This window comes from Leguminivora glycinivorella, chromosome 21 (genome assembly GCF_023078275.1).
Source record: "Leguminivora glycinivorella isolate SPB_JAAS2020 chromosome 21, LegGlyc_1.1, whole genome shotgun sequence".
Classification (NCBI taxonomy): Eukaryota; Metazoa; Arthropoda; class Insecta; order Lepidoptera; family Tortricidae; genus Leguminivora; species Leguminivora glycinivorella.
This window is the reverse complement of record NC_062991.1, coordinates 13,221,957-13,237,130: the sequence shown is the minus strand read 5'-3', so window position 1 is coordinate 13,237,130 and position 15,174 is coordinate 13,221,957.

Sequence of the window (15,174 nt, the reverse complement as noted above, 5' to 3'; positions counted from 1 at the left end):
TACTGTGAGTTGTTTCTATTCTATTATGATCTGTTACTGTATTGGTTCAATTGGTTGAATGTGCCTCACAAGGCTAACGACACGGGATTTACGTAGGAGAGTATGTGAACTGATGTTTAAAATGTTAGTACAGAAGTTTCGATACGTAGACGTACTGAAGAGTTGGTTTAGCCGTCTTAGCTCAGTGCCGTGTGCATTTAACGTGGTTTACTTGTGGATAATGCAATTTGAAATAGAGTATTCTTACGCAGCGTTCATTATAGTACCTGTATACCAACAATTATCGGGTGAAGCTATTACAGTGAGAAATAATTTTGATTAGTACTTACCATTTCGTTTAGATTGATTTACCTATGTCTGTTTAGTGTGTGTGCTATCTTAGTACCGCAACGTTAACGTTAGCTATTGGTAGTTAAGATTTGGTTTACGATTATGAGTAATTAAAAACGAGCTTACAAAGTCAGGCGAGTTCTTAAATTTGATGTGACGCGGCTGGCTGGAGCGCCTGCTGGCATCCGGATGTTTTAACCTGAGTCCTGAGAGGACTGTTTATTGATCTGATTGAATTAAGATAAAATCGAACGAAAGTGCGATAGTTTTAGGTGAACGCGTGTTTTTATTTAGAGTTAACTAAATGACTGGGCTTACAAACTGTACCAGCGGCTTGATTTCAAAAACGTAGCTGCGTAGGTGTCAAGGGTTAGAAGTTGTGCGATTATAATTGAACAATAAAGTTAGAGCTTTCCATGCCATAGCCAGAAGTTTTTAAAGTTTGAAATAGTAATCCAAAAAAAATGTGCCTATATTAGGATTTCAATTTTCAGTTTCCAATAAAAGTAACTTCATGTTTCAGTGATATTTTGTTGGATGTTTGTATCTCTAAAAAGTTTATTCAATGTTGATAGTTACATTCAATTAATAATGAAAAATAAGTTGACTAATTTTTGATTCTAATTGGCATTAAAATGAGGTACCTACTTAACGAATGACTATATTTTCCATGAAACACAAATGACAATAACTAGGTTAGCATGTTATGATTTGAGAAGGATATTAAAATTTGTTGCTCAGTTCATACAATACATTAAGAATTTTACCAGTAATAGGACAAAACAAATTTCTTCGCGCATATCCTTTTTATTATGTCGTTGGTATAAAAGATAACGCGTTAAGGCTACAACCCTCTCAAAGTAATAGTAACGTTAACATTTGATAAAGGTAGGTGAGTTATTTTAAAAAATGATTTGGCGGTCGCTACCGGAACCTGAGTTCTTCAGAGGGCGTTTGAGGGCTGGTTGCTGGAGGGCACAGACTCAATCGTAACTGGAACTTAAGGTTGGTAGCTGCACGCGGAGCCTTGGTTGTTCAGAGGGCGTTTGAGAACTGGATGCTGGAGAGCACAGTGTCATTCGTAACTGCAACTTAAGGGGTTCAGACCGGGCGAAGAGGTTAGCGATGTGATGTCTGTTACGAAGTCTGTTATTTGGCACTTGGTGTTGATTTTATAGGCATTGGCACGTGTGACCCATGTGAAAATATATTGGTTACTAAAATAAAATAAAATTGCTTTTAAAGTTTTCCGTTTACTATGAGCAAAATGTGTTTTCTTTTTGAGTTTTCACTTGATACCAAAGGTTGTAAATATAGCATACGAGTTCCTCTATTAAAAATGAAACGGTCCGTTCGGTTTAATGGTTACGAATTTACAGATGTTATTGTTGAAGTACATAATTAGTTATCCCAGTTTCAAGAATGAAGATACATTATGATATTCCTGTTTGAAAATAAATACGCAAAATTGTTAGTGGGTACCGTTACTTGGAGATTTTAATTCGTCTGGTATAGAGTCAACTACGGGGAAGTGACACCCTGTGTTATGATCTGAGTTTATATTCAAGTGATTTATAAGCGAATAGTCGTTATTTTTGACTGTTTCTGACTTTAATGTGGTTTGAAACATATCTAGGTAACGCGAAACCAATTAATTATGCACAGTATTTTTTTCTGTTAATGTATTGTGTTCTGTACAAACACCTATCTTTGAAAATATTCTATTACTAAGTCTAGCAACGCCAAGTTCATTATATTCGCATTCGTTTAAAAAAAAATGAGTTGTGAATTCTTTATCTTTTAATGTTTTCAATGCATGTTTATCCTTTTTGGACATGTCCTAAAGCTGTTTGATTTTGAAGTAATGACTGTGTCAGTCAGATAATGTCATGTTAGTATGTAAATTTCTAGTTACATTTTATCATATTTTCTTGTTCAATTGTGGAAGTGGTTTAATGATAATACTGGAATGAAGTACCAATCTGTAATATTTCATGTTTTGATAATTTGTGCTTATGGAGAATAACGGGAACTCGGTTAGGACAGTAAACTAAACGGAACTACATATTTTGGTACGTGTTATGGCAATCAAACAAGTAAGCTGTAGGTTCTATTCTAAAACTTAAATACCTTGGTACCTATTTATTGGTAACTAAAATTTGATTGTGTTTAAAAATCAGCATGTAAACATTCAACCAAAATATTTGAGTTATGTCGAAAAGCTGCTTTTAAGGGGCTTCACACGGTTTTTATCGGTTTTTGACAAGTTTTGAATTAAATAAAAATAATTTGCACATAGATAGAACTGATTTTGGTAGCTATAGTTATACTTGATAATAGTTAATTGAAAATTATAGAGCAATTGAGTGGCTAATACAAACGACCATCGGGCCTTCAATCTTTTATCTTTATTCGTAAGAGCCATATTTTGAAAAAGAAATGGATACTTACTTTTGATTGTGATTTTGTTAAACATGGTCCTTTTTGAAATTTGATTTTAGTGAAGGGTCTTACATACATAAAATCGTCATGTTCCGATTTGCCTTTAACTTTTCTAAAAATTCAAGAGAAATTTTAATCTTAAACTAATTTGTCAATGTGATAATAGCCTTTAGAAATTATCATAATATCAATGGATTCAAATCGAATGTCTAATGACATTATGTATGCATCTAATGCGCAGGGGCGATGAAAGCCATGTCCACTAAACATTTTATCCATCTAAACAGACGATATTAAAGCCTCTCGGTTAGAAATCGTTAAGCGTTCTCTGGAATCGCAACTAAATTTTTGGAATAATGCTGGCCAACAACGCTTTATTAATAAGATAACAATTGAACAAAATGTTTAAAAAAACCCCTACCATGAGTTAGGTCATCGTCGTCGAGATAATCAAATGTACCTAGTGAGTAAGAAGTAGTAAAAAAGTAAACTATGGGAAATTAGTGAAGGATTTAATTGAAATGAGAGTTCTACGGCAAGGTTCTTGCAAAGGCTGTTTTGCATATTGTTCGGAACATTATTTTCACGCTGTTTTCTTTGGAAATTTTGGAATGTACCCCTTGTGCGGCGAAAATTAGCCTAACTGTATGTTACTGCTTAAATGTTTTATTTGATGCTAAATAATGATCTTGTGATTGTTAGTGCAGTATTAAATGTTTGGGTTTTAACTATTTGCTTGGCAATAAAAAAAAGAATGAGAATGTTCTTCAGGTCAGGGAGGCCGAGTGATGAGCTTTGATACCTCAGATTGTTGTATTCTGTTCACAGATGTACGTTGCAGTGACGTACACGATGTTAGAGGATGCTGATGCTGTGTCGGAGAAGTAGAAGTTACCTGAAAATCGTCGACGCCAGACGCCGACAGAAATGCGGTCTGGCTGAGAGCGATAGACAGCGAGAGAGATAGATAGCTACGATACAGATATTGTCGTGAGCGTTTGTGCATTTGGCTAACCTGTTAATCTTTTTGCAACTGATGGAGTCCACATGCGAAAACTACAAAGAACTTTCTTCAGGGAGATTGTATTCGCAAGGGACGCGAATATGTCAGGTTGGCCGTGTCGGAGAATGACTAAAATGTGGTTTGAGACACGTTTTATGACGCTATATTTGACAAATAGAGCAAACAAGGGTTTACAACTTTGTACAACCTGGCTGGTATTCGACTGAGTTCTGCCAAAACGCCAGAGAGGACGCTATTGTCTAAAAGAACAGAATCGAAAAACAGATGATGAACAGATGATTGGAGGCTGCCGATCGAGCTGCAGGCAAAAATGGTTGAGGAGTGCTGGCGTTGTTGGAGGTTCTTCGGTCTAATCCGGCAGTTTGCTCGAAATAATAGGCGGGATGTAATCTATAACGTGTTTTAATGTGTAATCGATTTTGTGAAGTAAATTCTGTGGTATGGACATGTTATTTCATTGAAAAGCTCTCATAAACAACTACAACGGGTCCTGACAACGGTTCTGGTATGATACGCCCACGATCCGACATATATAACAATTTTATATGAACTTTGGCGCACCCACATATAAATGATGCGCGTCTATTGCGTAATAATAATAACCCAATAGGCTACTTGCCGCCTAGTCAAATCAGCTTCTTTTTAAGAACTGTCAAAACTAATTTGAACGACTTTCTTATATGGAGTTTATAATTTACTAGCTTTTGCCCGCGGCTTCGCGTAGCCTATGTCACTCTCCATCCCTTCAACTATCTCCACTTAAAAAAATCACGTCAATTCGTCGCTCCGTTTTGCCGTGAAAGACGGACAAACAAACAGACACACACACTTCCCATTTATAATATTAGTATGGATAAGTAAATACTTAGGTAGAAATTACAACCCTTCTACATATATAATTATATAGCTATCCATGCCGTAATCCGGCAACGGCGGCCCTAGCTATATTCTGTCAAACAAGTCTGTCAGTAAATAAGAACAAAGAAAACTATAGGTATCCTTTTCTCCAGCACCCTAAAGAAAAGGACGCATATATTTTTCATTGTTCTTATTTACTGACAGACTTGTTTGACAGAGTATAGTTACGTTACGAGCGTGTGCTCGGATATGGCTTGCAAAGCCGAACTTGGTCTTGAAAACTCTGTCGCACGCGGGGCAGGAAAGTTGACGAGAACCATTGTAGGTGTAATTATAGGTGGGTTTCGGCCGAGATTTCCGTATCTGACGCTTCGTATCAAGCTCAATGAGACGGGCGTCTTCAAAGTCTTTGACGCTGCTTTTAATACGAGAGCCACAGATGTCATATATACCATAGATCAAGCAAACGTATCTACTTAGCGTGTCAAATGAACTCAGTGAAATCCACTGAGTTGTCCGTCTTTACTCGCAGCTTGCAGCTTTCGGGCGTCAATTTTTGTAAGTTGAAGTCAACCAAAACATAAAAAATGCCTCGTTACGTGATATTCAATTGCAACAACACAAAAATTATGAACAATCAAGAGCCTGAGACATATTTAAAATTACAGGCAAGAATCAACTTCAGTACAAAATTTGACACGCTCGGCCCCTATACAAATATATCAATTTGTTTCTTCTATCTAAATTAAGTTCTGTGACGAGAGCGCCATTCTGGCCGCTGAGAAGCGTACTCCTCCCATTTTTCAGGTGGTATTCTGCAGGCTGTTAGGTGGCGTTTAAGCACGTCCTTGTAACGCAATAAATGCGTCCTTGTAACGCAATAAATGCGTCCTTGTAACGCAAATAAACGATGTAGTGCGAAAAGGGTTTTTCTCAAACATGCAATGAAATATTGTCTTTACGTTCCTTAAAATAGGCTGGGAAGTATCGCTTTTTGGGCGCAACAACTCGAGAGGACTGTAAAGGGATTTCATATTATTTTTTAGGCCTAGGCCTGCAAAGCAACTTTTTTTTATAAAATATTGTCCTTTAGAGCATTTTTATTTTATTCCATTGTATGTTTGAGAAAAGCACTATACATGCCTCGGCGTGAAAACGGATTCCCGGCCTCGTATCCCTATCCGGCCTCGCTCGCACGCTCGCTCGGCCGTATATACCCACTTGGCCGGAAATCCTCATTTTCCCAGCCTCTGATGTAATGTACTATTCCTACGTATTTTTCTGGAAACGTTCGTATTTGTCATGCTACTCATGCTAGTTCAGTCAATGTCAATTCAGTCAGCCGAAGATTTAAGAATTTGTTTTAACTTTGGAAGCACCAAAATCTGTAACCCAATTCTGTCTTTCCCGTTGACATTTCCACAAAAAGGGTTAGTAAATGAATGCGACAGGACACGTGAGTCTGTCACGTCCGCGCCTGGTGGCGACGCGAAAACAATAAGTCCGCCTGTTCCATTAATAATTGCCGAGGGGCCATACAAACAGCGGATATTTCCTGAAGTTTTGGAAAAATATATTTGACTGCGGTTTTCTGTCCGATGACAATAGCGTACTTCATCTTAAAGGACGGCTACGAACCTCCAATCCTTCTGGTGTTTCAGGTATCTATGGGCGGCAGTGATCACTTACCAGCAAGTGACCTGTGTTCTCGTTTGCCTTCTATCTCATAAAAACCGGCCAAGAGCATGTCGGGCCACGCTCAGTGTAGGGTTCCGTAGTTTTCCGTATTTTTCTCAAAAACTACTGAACCTATGCAGTTCAAAACAATTTTCCTAGAAAGTATTTATAAAGTTCTACTTTTGTGATTTTTTTCATATTTTTTGAACATAGGGTTCAAAAGTTAGAGGGGGGGGACGCACTTTTTTTTCCTTTAGAAGCGATTATTTCCGAAAATATTAATATTATCAAAAAACGATCTTAGTAAACCCTTCTTCATTTTTTAATACCTATCCAACAATATATCACACGTTGGGGTTGGAATGAAAAAATATCCGCCCCCACTTTACATGTAGGGGGTACCCTAATAAAACATTTTTTTCCATTTTTTATTTTTGCACTTTGTTGGCGTGATTGATATACATATTGGTACCAAATTTCAGCTTTCTAGTGCTTACGGTTACTGAGATTATCCGCGGACGGACGGACGGACGGACGGACGGACGGACGGACGGACAGACAGACATGGCGAAACTATAAGGGTTCCTAGTTGACTACGGAACCCTAAAAAGGACAATAATTACTTATTTTTTCAGTTCGGTTCTGCTAGATCTGCAATTTGTATTTTTGTGCCAGATTCTGCTATTTTAATGGCCACGTGTATGCAACGTCATTAATTACGAGTGCGTCATGCCGGCGTGTCACCTGGGTGACGCGTCACAAATGCATCACCCGAATTAACTGCTCGTGACAATCTGCATGTTAACGTAATCTAACCGGTGCTAATTTTGTGACAGTGTCACACTGGTTTAATTGTATTATTGATATGGGTTCGAAATTATTATATTATATGCAGGTATCAGAATTTAAAGAGCACTATTTCCGAATTACGAATGACTATCCCACTACGCTTGTACTTTATGGTTTTATTTTCAATTCATAACGAGACATCGTAACTTTTCCAACAAATTAGATGCAGCTTGGTAGAAATAAAGGAATAGGCTAGTTTCCTATACTTAAAATCTTAAAATAAAATATTTTATGCAGTGCACAAAATAAAGCACCACATAATTAGAAGAAAAATATGGACAGTGGTTATGTTTAAAAATAATTCCTATTTAATAAGTCAAAGAGAAAGATTAAAGTAGGTAAATGAATTGACCGTGACGTCACTCCTCATTATTTCACAGTAATTCCATATTAAATTAGCAAATCGTTTTGACAGTTCTTAAAAAAAAGCTGATTTGACTAGTAGGAAACTAGCCTATTCATACATGTGTTTTGAAAGTAGATGATCAATTAAGGCCCATTTTACTGTTATTAATCCTAATTGACTATTCCGACTAGCTTCGGATATAACATATTTATAATAATTATTTTAGCGCGTTAATTCAATTCAATTCAATTTATTTATTTCAGACAAATATGTCCATAATTTTTTAACCCCCGACGCCAAAACGACGGGGTGTTATAAGTTTGACGTGTCTGTCTGTGTGTGTGTCTGTCTGTCTGTCTGTTTGTCTGTCTGTCAGTTTGTGTGTCTGTCTGTGGCATCGTAGCTCCCGAACGGATGAACCGATTTGGATTTAGTTTTTTTTGTCTGAAAGCTGAGTAAGGGAGTGTTCTTAGCCATGTCTCATGAAAATCGGTCCACTATGTCGCGGTCGGGGGTTTTTTCAAAATTTTAATTTTGTGGTTGTGGTTAGGTTATTAGTATATAAATTAACATTATCAACATTACAAACTTTATCACTATGGTTAGTATCATTTGTACGTTTCAAATTAAATGTAGTAGCCGAATGGCATTATCGGCGCGAAACGCCACCGAAACGCCGCGGAAATGTAGCCTGGCTCTGTCGCGCCAATACGCAAGAGCGATAGAGATAGATAGCTACGAAAGAGACATTATCGTGAGCGTTTAGTGAGCGTTTGTGAATTCGGCTACGCACACTGAGCGGATCGAGCCTTGGTCGGATTTTAACAGAAAAACTCAAACCTGAGAGTTTTTAAGTAAGGTGTATTGGGATAATTTCGAAAGCCGTCTAATTTCAAAAGTCACATAAGAATCACCCTTATTTCCATCATATCAAGATTCCCCTTTCGAAATTACCCGAGCAATTCTGTGCTTCGAAATTACCCCCTCTCCCGAAAATCCCCATAAAGCAAAATTTCATCATTTCGAATGTCTTGTTTAAAGGTATATTCATATTCATATTCATATTTATTCATATTGCACATATACATTACACGTCAGGATCATAAACATTCATTATAACTAAGTAATTCTTATTACTCTAAGAATTAAATTATAAAATTTATAAATGTGTTCTATATAATTTAAATACAATTATCGCGCTAAATATTACATTTCAAGGAATTCATTGATGTCATAGAAGGCATTATCAATAAGCCATTTTTTTAATTTATTGTAAAATACATTATCATTGGATATAAGAAATACATTAATAAAACTGTCGTTAAATTACATACATACATACATACTGTTCACGCTAAACGGAACGCATAAAGCCGATTTCCGAACGAGTATAGAGCGACGTCACTAACCAAGTGTCAAAATTACTCCACATCATCGTACAAGTGTCAATACCTACTTGTCTCTACGAGGGCGAATAACAGTACTTTGCGTGTCATACACATTTTGTATTTTTTTATATAAGTTTAATTAAATAACTACCATGAATTCTTATCGTTTGTCCCATCTTGGACACATACATATAATCACGCCTGTATCCCATAAAGGGGTAGGCAGAGCACATGAACTCCTAAGTTTCAGTGTCGCTCTTGGCAAAAAGGGGTTGAAATAAATCCAAATTGTGACATAGCAGTGGCAGGTTGCAAGCCTCTCGCCTACGCCACAATTTAACCCATATCCCCCAGTCGACTTCTACGACACCCACAGGAAGAAAGGGGGTGGTGAAATTCTTAACCCGTCAGTACACGGGGCAATCGAGAGGGAGGGGGGGTGGGGGGTCGTTAAATTTTGCTCCCTAAACCCCGATATCTCTCTTTAATATCCATCTACGGAATTCCAATGGTAATTAGTACGGACAGCGATTCAGTTAGTGATAATTCCATTGCTCTCCGTTTCTAGTCCGGATGTTCTTATTTTACTTGTCATAACTTAAAAGCGTTAAATATGTATGACCCTAGAGAATGGCGCAGCTTAGAATGGCGGAGCCACTGTAAAGAACAACTGCTGCACTGAGAGAAAATACAACCAGTTTTCATGTTCGTTCAACAAGTTTTTTGGTTAAAATAGCGCCTACGTGCTCTTTGGTTCAAACAACAAGCTACTTGTCATTTGAATCGGCAATATATTTGAATCAACAAGTCGATTTTATAAAAACAACCTGACACATATTGTTTTACATACGTTTGGCTGATTCAAACGGATAAACCGCAACAAGTCGAACTTGTTAAATTCACAATGCAAATTTCTCTCAGTGTGGAATTAAAAATGTTCACTTATCCCTTTAAGTACGAGCTGTTACGATCGTGCGGGTTAGCAAAGCTCGATTTCTCGTTTTGAAAGGATTATTGAGCATGACATTCGGTAGGTACTCATGTCAAGTTACTTTTACGACTTGCGGGAGTACTATCGTACAGTATCGTCACTCCCGCTTCCCGCTGAAAGTGCCGCTCATCCCCTCTCGGTTACCTCACAGTTACCGCCTGTCAAAAACGCGATTAGTCGACCTGTCATATCTCACTCACACAAGCATGGTACACGAGCTTAGACTGTGTGCGTAGTAACGCGCTTCTTTTAATATTTGATCGCAAGTGTCCGAAGTGTGACACTAGACAGTGGGAGAAACTTAATCGAATCAGTGCATCCCTATCGCACTTAAAATTGTTCAAAAATTATGACGCGACCGTGCTTATGCCTAGATGCGGATGTTATAATATTGTGTCACTTCATTTTTAAAGGAGATTACAAAAATTATTTAAGTGTATAAAAATCTGGTTTTAACTAGTTTTAGCAAGGATTATTGTAGGAATGATTATAGTTTTAATGAGTAGGAATAAGATTAAAAGGGCAATTAATACAATTTAATTTTATGAAAAATGTTTCAACCCCCTAAGTTTGGTAATAAATCCTTCACCAATGTTTCGAATTGACATCTTATTGTAATATCATGTCCATGGGTTGACACATTTTTGTGTATGACCATCCATATACGATTTTAAGTAATAAAATAACTGAAACTCAAGTCATCATCCTAATTGCGTTATCCCGGCATCTGCCACGGCTTATGGGAGCCTGGGAACAACTAATCTCAAGATTTTGCGTAGGCACTAGTTTTACGAAAGCGACTGCCATCTGACCTTCTAACCCGATGTTTTCCTTCACCGAAAAGCGACTGGCAAATAGCAAATGACGTTTCGCACATAAGTTCAGAAAAACTCATTGGTACGAGCCGGATTCGATCCCGCGGCCTCCGGATCGAAAATCGCACGCTCTTACCGCTAGGCCACCAGCGCTTATAATAACTAAAGAGGATCGAGTATTATAGAGAATGACTGTAAAAGTAAAATGTGTAATCACAGTATGCACTGTGATTACACATTTTGACGAGAGATGGCAGTCTATGCAGACTGCCATCTCTCGACACAAGCTTAAAACTTTTGAACCTCAGTTTTGACAATTTGGCCCATATTCTTAGCTTGATATGTATTAAAATGTCAAATATTAATATTAGCGCCATCTAGCCGAGCGTACCCCAAAGGTGTATCGCCATCTAGCTCACCGTACCTTTTTCTGTATGGTTTTGGGGTACGTTTTTTTCTTAGACTTTATCGGTCTTTACGAAGTTATATAGGTCTTTCAATTCAATTCAATTCAAAATATCTTTATTCATGTAGGCCTAGTTACAAGCTCTTATGAATAGTTCATTACATATAACAACAACAACAACAACAACAACAATTTTCTTTATTGACAATTGGAGCAAGCAAGATTTACATAAGTGGGTTTGGGTACATACATTACAATATGTTTCTTAGTTTAACAGTAGTCTTCACACTAGGTCAAGCCTGTGCCGTGAGGACTAAGATGAGGCAGTAAGAGCAGACAGAATTACCAACAAGGTGGTGCTAATAATACAACACAGTATTTACAATTCTTGTTTAAGTTCAATATATCCTAGTTATATATATGTTATGATCTTAATCTAACCTAATTATCAGAGCAATTTATTGTTGTAATTATTGTTCATAATAATATTGAGTCTATAATATACAATTTCATATAAAAATAATCGTTAAACAAAAAATATATAATTAGGTATATGTATATATAAAAATACATGTCTAGAATATTTCTAGGAAAAATCCAATGTCCAAAAAAATACAATATTAATTTCATCAATAATAATAATAATAAAAAAAAAACGTAAAAATAAGAAACCATTTCGAATAACAATTAATCCCACGTTGTTTTATCATTCATGTAGTCTGGTCTTTGTATTAACTGAAACACAAGTACACGTACAGCGCGTTTATCTTGATAGTGAACTTGCTTTGTCTAGTGGCGCTGTGCATTCGTCCATTATAATGTAATGGTACCCGGCAGAAGAACATTGTTATTAAAACGAAGAATATGAAAATAATCTGCCTTCGATCCCGTCTCGGAGTGTTTTCGTGCCTTTTTTCGTAGATTCGCCCATTTTTAATAGCAAATGTTTTATTCAAAGGATTTGGTAGGTGCTCAAATTAATGAAAATCTTTCCCCTCTTTTATTTCGGCCATATTTCCGGATTGACAATCGATTCAGAAAGACAAAGACCGTATTGTTTTAATATAAAACGTAGATTTGTTTGTTTTATTTTGAGTTTTATGAGTCTGGGCTTAAATATTATAGAAATAATGATGAAGACAGATTTAAGAGGCGAGAAAACATAACAGTGTAAACTTTTGTTTGTTTTGTTTCCATTTGGCAGTTTTTTTAAATCAGTTTGGTATTTAAGTATAGCCTTTATGTACCTATTCAATTCTGTTCTGGCCCCGTAGCCGAATGGCATTTCTGCGACGCGAAACGAAAACGAAACGCCGCGAAAGGTAGTCTGGCTCTGTCGCGCATTATTTTGATTTTGATTTTGCGTATTGACGCAAAATCAAAATCAAAATAATTTATTCAGCAAATAGGCCACAGGGGCACTTTTACACGTCACATCTACATATTTAGAAAATATCTAAAATTGAGTTGAAATTACAATTGATACTATTATATACTAATTCTAAGTTCTAACTAAAGTTAACTCTATACAATTAATTACAGATGTAGAAAATCTCTAAATGTCGAATTACAACCAAGAACTACACTAAATATAAAAAGTACAAATACAAAAAAAAAAGTCTAAAATTACTTTAGAGTTGCAAATGACTCTAAATGTCACAACTAAAGATAAAATGTATATCTACTTAATCTAATTCTCCTTAGAGATGTATATGGTCTCCATGAGTCAAAATCATATACAGAGTGGGGCCTGTAACAAAGGCGAATAATTGAACTGTAGGCTATTCTCCTTATACTGATCAACATTTGTTCGGCGACTTTTAAAAATAACTTGTATTTTGATTTTTATCACCCTTGAAAGTTTTTTCTAAGAGGTACCTAATGTATTGCGAATTCTGTTAAGTCTACAGTGTGACAGGCAACGTCAATGACAACAATAATGGCGTACATTGAAGCTAATATTTATTTTGTATGAAAAATTAAAAATTTAAAGACTTCATAATTTTTAAAAGTCACTGAACAAATGTTGATCAGTATAAGGAGAATAGCCTACAGTTCAATTTTTCGCCTTTGTTACAGGCCCCACTCTGTATTTAAAATATTCACTAAAAGAACGGAAACAAACGACAACCGAACTAAGTGTCCTAATTTAATAAAAATTAGAATTAAAGTTACTAAGTTATAACAGCCCCAGTAAGCTTAAACAGACCGGTCTTCACAGACGGCACCCGTTCACGAGTATGACGCGTATCTCAGCCATCGCCTCCCTTAACCTTTATTCGGGAAGGTGGCGACCCGATCAACGACGCCACCGCAGCAAAGACTTTTAAGTGTGCATGACATGTTCAAGCTGCCAGGCTAAATTAAATATTCAAATAATAAAACATAGCTGTAAGACACTATATTCTGTTCTCGTATGTTACAAAGGAAGGAAATATAGATTTATACAATAAAATTAAAGTAAGATAAACATTAAACACATAATCTTGGAGATGTATAAGTCTCCAAGTGTCCACAACTAAACTTAAATAAAAACAATATAATCAGACGAGAATATGTTCTCATACGTCAATTGAACACTAGTATGCTTAATTACACAATGCAGAGAAAATGAAAATATATATACGACTTCATTCATCTATTGACAAGCAATACCTTAAAGGCATCCCTATCATCTATAAAATCCTTCACAGTGTAGTACGCCTTACATAACAACAAACGCTTGATGCGTGCCTTAAATTTGTCAAATGGCAAATCCACAATATCCGCAAGCGCGATAGAGATAGATATCTACTAGCGTTTCGTTTCGTGAGCGTTTGTGCCATTCTGCTACGTACCCTGATTATCTTAAAAAAATGTTATAATAATCCTAAAATCACAATGAATTCAAAAATTCCCCACAAAAAAACGGCAAAAAAATTTTCTGATAGAGAAAAAAACATGTTCTATAGACGATTTAAGTTTCATACGTAGCTTAAACAACGATAAGGTGCATTAGGGTAATTCAGAAAGTCGCATACAAATCACCATTATTTCCATCATATCAATATTCCCCTTTCGGAAATATCAGAGCATTTCTGTCATTCGGATTTACCTTAATGCACCTAATTTTTTTAACAAAGTAAACTCTCCTTCACATATTTGGCTCTCAGACGCTTCTGCATCATAAACAATAAGTTTTTCTCAAACATACATACATACAACATACAATCACGCCTGTATCCCATAAAGGGGTAGGCAGAGCACATGAAACTACTAAAGCTTCAGTGCCACTCTTGGCAAGTAAGGGGTTGAAAGAAAAGAAACTGTGACATTGCAGTGACAGGTTGCCAGCCTCTCGCCTACGCCACAATTTAACTCATATCCCACAGTCGCCTTCTACGACACCCACGGGAAGAAAGGGGGTGGTGAAATTCTTAACCCGTCACCACACAGGCACAATCAAGCAGGTTCAATCAATCAGGCAGGTTTCTCAAACATGCAATGAAATATTGTCTTTTCTCAAACATGCAATGAAATATTGTCTTTACGTTCCTTAAAATGGGCTGGGAAGTATCGCTTTTTGGGCGCAACAACTCGAGAGGACTGTAAAGGGATTTCATATTATTTTTCAGGCCTAGGCCTGCAAAGTAACTTTTTTTTTATAAAATATTGTCCTTTAGAGCATTTTTTTTTATTTCATTGTATGTTTGAGAAAAGCACTATACATGCCTCGGCGTGAAAACGGCCCGGCCTCGTATCCCTATCCGGCCTCGCTCGCACGCTCGCTCGGCCGTATATATCCACTTGGCCGGAAATCCTCATTTTCCTATTACGTTCCTTAAAATGGGCTGGGAAGTATCGCTTTTTGGGCGCAACAACTCGAGAGGACTGTAAAGGGATTTTATATAATTTTTTAGGCCTAGGCCTGCAAAGTAACTTTTTTTTATAATATTGTCCTTTAGAGCATTTTTTTTATTTCATTGTATGTTTGAGAAAAGCACTATACATGCCTCGGCGTGAAAACGGATTCCCGGCCTCGTATCCCTATCCGGCCTTGCTCGTACGC